Below are 6,508 nucleotides of genomic sequence, written 5' to 3' on the forward strand. Positions count from 1 at the left end.
CTAAGTCTTTCTGCAACCTTTCTGTATCTTCAATACTTCCTACTTCTCCACCTATCTTGATGTCATCTGCAAACTTAGCCACAAAACTATTTACTCCATGACCTAAATCATCGATATACAGTGTAAAAAGAAGCGGCCCCAACACCAACCCCTGCGGAACACCACTGGTAATTGGCAGCCAACCAGAACAGGATCCATTTATTCCCACTCCCCTCAGAATACTCTGGACCCGATCTGAGACATCCTGTACCCTGGCACCAGGGAGGCAACACACCATCCGGGTATCCTTATCAGGCTCGCAGAATCTCCTGTCTGTTCCCCTCACTATGGAATCCCCTATAACCACTGCATTTCTCCTTGCTCGCTGGACCACGGCACCAGGCACGGTGCCAAAGTCCCATTTGCCATGGTCTTCCTCTGTCAGGTCATCCTCTCCAACAGTAACTAAAATGATATACTGATTTCTGAGGGGGACTGCCGCAGAGGTACTCTCTACTATTTCTTTATAGCTTCCGTCTATCTCCTCCTCATTTTCCCTAATTAACCGAAGGTCATCGAGTTGCAGCTCCAGATCCCTAACATGGTCCCTGAGGAGCCTCATCTCAGTGCACTTTGCTCAGATGTAGTCATCGGGGAGGCTGGTAGTCTTCCAGGGTCCCCATGTAAAAGATAGCTGGGAACGCAAGGGTTAACGACTGGCAATGTAAGAGTTAATAGTATGCTTCTTAGTATGCTTCTCGCTGTAAACGGGTTCTCAAGGTAAAGAATGATCTCATGTATGGTGTGATTTAGTTTTGTTTAGTTTTAACGCCAGATGCAAGTGGGAAAGAAGTAGTTTTTTTTTGACACATCTTTTATGCTAGAAACTTCATGTAAACAATTGCCTGTGTAAGTGTAACTTCTCACCAAGTTTTCCCTTGAAAGTGAGGATAAAGGTATACTGTAGCTGGGTCTTCTTTGAGTGGGTTTCGGTATAGAGTTAGGGTGACATGGTTTACTCGATCTCTGTATTCCCCCACTCCTGCTAGCGAAAGCTAATAAAGCATTTATTGTAAGTTCTTTGGTTCTGCTGTTGTCTGATTTTTTCAGAAGCGGGGGTCGACTTCGACACCCACATCTGGCACTCCAAGCATAACACTAATCCTAGATGGATACTGCTTACGTTACTGTCTAATGTTACCAAATAAATAAACTAGTAACTTAGCCCCTCAGTGAGGACAAATAACGCAGCTTAAACATTGGTCTTAACAGTTTCAGGAGAAATAAGTGCTGACAAATGGGATTAGTATAGGTGACTACTCAATGGTTATGGCCTTGGTGGACTGAAGGACCTGCTTCTGCACTGTGACTAAGATTAGTAAAAACTGCTAGATCTGTGACTTTAAAAAAAGTTGCTCTAGAAATCAGAATTAAAGGTGCATTAACTAATTGTCAGTGAGGTAATGTTGGTCATTGGTAAGGTTTGGATGTTTCAGTGACCGAGGCTGTTTTCCACTGTCCAGCTAACCCAAATGATATCAAAAATCTTCACGAAACAAGTTTCTGTCAAGATTTTCAATCACGTTGGTCTGAATCATGACAAGTGCTGTTCATTCACAGGGAAACCTGTTTTTAATAAAGATTCAAGCCATGTATTATTGAAAGAGTCAGGTACATCTTCTCCGCAATCATCAGCAGAGCCTCTGCCAAAATATCCTCCAGTAGACTGACACCAACTGGAACGCTATTCACCACTGTCCTGGATAGTTTCAGCAGCTTCCCCTTCGAAATTAATAGTCTGGGAACGCCTGAAGAAGTCCTGCAAAAACAGATGTGTTTCCACGTTCATCGTATCAAAACTGAGTTAAAAAAACAGAGACTTCTGTTAAAAGACGTGACGCACATGGCAAGATGTTGTCAGGTAGGAGTCTGGAAGAGCGCGGATGTCCTCTATGAATGTCTAACTTTGGGAGCCCTTCACTTCGGCCAAGTTCCCCTTTCTGGTCTCACATTTTTCCACTTGGCAAGTTGAGCTTTCCTTGAACTCCGCAATGAGTTAGCGAGAAGCAAAGTGTCATATATGGCATATCTCAGCTGGGACAACTTACTGGGATCCTAAACCAAGGTTTCTGAAAGTGAGGGCAACCCTCCCTTGAGGGCAGTGCAGGCACTTGTGTTATTTGCTCCCTGAGGCTTGCCTTTTTTTAATTCATTCAAGGGATGTGGGCTTCGCAGGAAGAACCAGCATTTAATTGCCCGTCCCTAATTGCCCTTGAGAAGGCGGCGGTGACCTACCCTCTTGAAGTGCTGTAGTCCTTCAGAAGTGGGTATACCCACAATACTGTTAGAGAGAGAGTTCCAGGATTTTGACCTAGTGACGGTGAATATATTTCCAAGTCGAGATGGTGTGTGGCTTAGAGGGCAACTTCTGGGTGGTGGTGTTGCCCGCGCTTTTGCTGCCTTTATCTTCTAGCTGGTAGAAGTCATGGGTTTGGAAAGTGTTGTCTAAGGAATCTTGATGACTTGCTGTAGTGCATTTTGTAGATGGTACAAACTACTACAGCTGTGCATCGGTAGTCGAGTGAATGGATGTGGATGGGGTGCTTATAAAGTAGGCTGCTCTGTTGTGTATGGTGTCAAGCTTCTTGAATGTTTTTGGAGATGCACTCATCCAGGCAAGTGGAGAATATTCCATCACATTCCTGACTGGAGCCTTGTAGAAGGTGGGCAGGTTTGGGGGAGTTAGGAGGTGAGTTACTTGCCACAGGATTCCAAGCCTCTGACCTGCTCTTGTAGCCACATCGGCTGCTTCAGTTCAGTTTCTGGTCAATGGTAACCCCCAGGATACTGACAGTGCTGGTAATGCCATTGAACATCAGGGGGTGAGAGCTGGATTTTCTCTTTTTGGTTATTGTCATTGACTGGCACTTCTGTAGCACGAATGCTACTTGCCGTCTATCAACTCAGGCCTGGATATTGTCACAGTGTTACTGCACCTGGAGGACTGCTTCATTTTCTGAGGAGTCGTGAATGGTGCTGAACATTGTGCAATTATCAGCTAACATCCCTACTTCTGAACTTACAACTGAAGGAAGGTCATTGATGAAGCAGTTGAAGATGTTTGGGCCTAGGACACTATACTGAGGAACTCCTGCAGAGACGTCCTGTGCCTGAGATGATTGACCTCCAAACACCACAACCACCTTCCATTGTCCTAGTTATGATTCCAACCAGTGGAGGGCTTTCCCTCTGATTCCCACTGACTACAGTTTAGTCAGGGCTCCTTGATACCATATTCAATCAAATGCTGCTTTGTTGTCAAGGGGATTTGCTCTCACTTCACCTCGGAATTAAGCTCTTTTGTCCATGTTTGGATTCAGGTATAATGGGGTCGGGAACTGAGTGACATTGATGGAACCCAGACTGAGCTTCTGTAAGCAGGCTGTTGCTAAACAAGTGCTGCTTGATAATGCTGTCGATTATCCCTTTCATCATTTTGCTGATGATCGAACGTAGACTAATGGGGCAGTATTTGGCCGGGTGGATTTATCCTGTTTCTTGTGGACAGGACATACTTGGGCAATTGTCAAGTAGATGCCAGTGTTTTACCTGTACTAGAACAGCGTAGCCAAAGGGCATGGCAAGTTCTGGAGCATGAGTCTTCAGTACTATTATTGGAATGTTATCAGGGCCCAGAGCCTCTGCTGTATCCAATGCCTTCAGCCATTTTGTGATATCATGTGGAGTGAATCGAATTAGCTGAAGACAGGCATCTATCATGCTGGGGACCACTGGAGGAGGTGACACTCAGCACTTCTGACAGAAGATTCTTGCAAATACTTCAGCTTTCTCTTTTGCATTGATGAGCTGGGCTCCCCCGTTATTGAGAATGGGGATATCTGTGGAGCCTTCTCCTCCAGTGAGTTGTTTGATTGTCCACTACCATTCACAATTGGATGCGGCAGGGCTGCAGAGCTTAGAATTGATCCGTTGGCTGTGGGGTCATTTAGCTCTGTCTGCTGCATGCTGTTTATGTCTTGGAAGTATTGGAATAACAACCACCCCTGCTGTTTAGTGAATGTTCCTTTCTAAGCTTGGGCCACTGTGGGGCAGCATTGCTCCACTTTATGGGAAGGATACGGGGAATCCTCAAGCAAAAAACTTCAGCGTCACGGTAGAAATCTGCTTGTCTTCAGAATTCACTTGATGAAATATCAATGCACGTGCCAGTTTATTCCAGTGCTGTCATAAATGAAATTCATTGTGATCACCTTTTTGCAAAGGATTTGTGCATTTAAGCAATTCTGGTCATGCTGCTGCTCACATGGTGATTACTTTCAGGCCCTTCGCACAGGTGGAAGTAATCAGTGCTGTCTAAAGTCATGCTTTTCATGTACACACCATTGTGAGTTGCCAGTCTGTGGCAAAGTAACTTGCAGACTCTGCAGAACAACACATGAACAACGCATGCGTGCATTGATACACACATGGTCAAGGACATGACACATTCTCATTTACTGCAGGGGTAAAGAAAGGGCACCCACTAGCTCAAGCCACAACCAGGGGGAGTACTCATTGGGAGCCAGACAATGGGGTGAGGAGCACATTTCCAGAAAGCTTCTCTCTAAATATTGGGGGAAGAGGTGTAGACTAGAGAAGAAGCCACCAGATCAAATACCAGGAAGCAGTGGATCATAACTACCTTGGAGGTGATGTTTCTAGAACCTGGTCATAGGGCCAGGTTTAATGACATCACAGATGTGGTCACAGTCATTGAACACATCAACTAATGTCATTCATCAATGGTTGGCTCTGTGCTGTTTGCATCACCCCTCCAACCAGCGACCCCTGGACAATATTCACTGCCCCAACATATGCTCACATGCTGACCACAGCTTTCACACCCTTTCACACTCAGACACATGTCTCACAACTCTCACACTCTTCCAAGCATTCTGGCATGGCAAGAACAAACACCTGCACAACTCTCTGACATACTTTCGTAGGAAAGGGTGGTGAGTAACAGCAGATCGGGATTAACCTGGGGGACTGCTTTACTCTGCGCAGACACGCAGTTACGTGGAGGAAAGATGTGGTGCATCCATGAAATTTACAGTATTCACAGTGCAGCATATCCTCAATATTTTCGGTACTCGTGCTACACTTTAAGTGGGTAATAGATATCTAGCCGTGTGATTGGCCATAATCATACCTTGTGATGGAGAACATTATGACATCATCACAACCAGCTATATAAGCCTTCTTCCACCAGGGATTTTAACCATGTACCTTTGTTTGCACACACCTATGAATCTTACAATAAGAGGCTGTTCCCAGGGGCACACACCTTGACAGACATCAAGTGCAACTTGGTCAAAGAAACTCCTTGGTCTGCCCGAAACTTGTATTTTTCTTTTTGTGTGATGGGACAGAGCAGGGGGAGCATCACTCCGTGTCTGACTTTTTTTCCCTTTTCCAAAGGTGGTTTATTCAGTGACTACAGAATCACATTAATACAATATTACAGTACTTCACAACACACACTATTTATAGTTTCAAATTATAACACGGTCATCTCTATCCAGAATGCACTCGAGCCCCTGTGGTGCCCAGCGGTCCTGGAAATCCCCCATTGTACCCGTGGATACCAAATGCTCCTCCTCCAGGACTCATAGGCATAGACGTAACCCCAGAAGAGGGGCAGGCAATCAGCTCGGGCAGAACCCTCAACCGCCTAGACCTGTGGATGGCCACATTGGCCAGACCCAGCAGCAAACCGACCAGGAGGTCATCCGACTGAGCCACCGCCACCACCCACCCCCCCCCCCCACCACGTTGGGTGACCAAAGATCAGGAGTGTGGGGCTGAAGTGCAGCCAAAACTTGAGGAGCAACCCCTTTAGATACTCAAGTAGAGGCTGCAACCTCTCACACTCTGTATATACACGACACACCGTCTCCTCCTGGCCGCGGAAATGAGAGATGGCTGGGGAGTCCGTAAACCGACTTAAGAATCTGTTACACGGTACTGCTCTGTGCAACACTTTCCACCCCAGGTCCCCATTGTAAAGGGGGAGGACTCCCGCATAAAGAGACCTCCACTGTTGGTCTTCCAGCACAGCGAGATGTCCGTAAGGGAGTGCTGCCTACTGGTACATCCCAGGCTGCAGGAGTATATGCTGAGGGACACACTGAAGCTCAGTGCAGCCAACACAAAGGCTCTGTGAGGAAGGACCACAGTCTGGGATCCTTCCACTACTGCACATGGAAGGGCTGAGATAGGTGGGGAAGCTCCTCAAACAACAGAATGGTGTATCATCCCCAGAGGGCCACATGAGTGGCAATGGTGCTGTGGTTTAAAAAAAAAGTTGACACTGCTGAATGTATTGATCATGTAAAATGTTCTACACTGTTTATTCCATTGCATATATTTTTTATTATGAATAAAGATTATTTTTTTTAAATAAAAAAATAAAACCATGCTGGTAGTCTGAATACGTTAAAGAGGCAAAGTATCAAGCTTGCACTAC

This window comes from Pristis pectinata, chromosome 24, assembly GCF_009764475.1.
Source record: "Pristis pectinata isolate sPriPec2 chromosome 24, sPriPec2.1.pri, whole genome shotgun sequence".
Lineage (NCBI taxonomy): Eukaryota > Metazoa > Chordata > Chondrichthyes > Rhinopristiformes > Pristidae > Pristis > Pristis pectinata.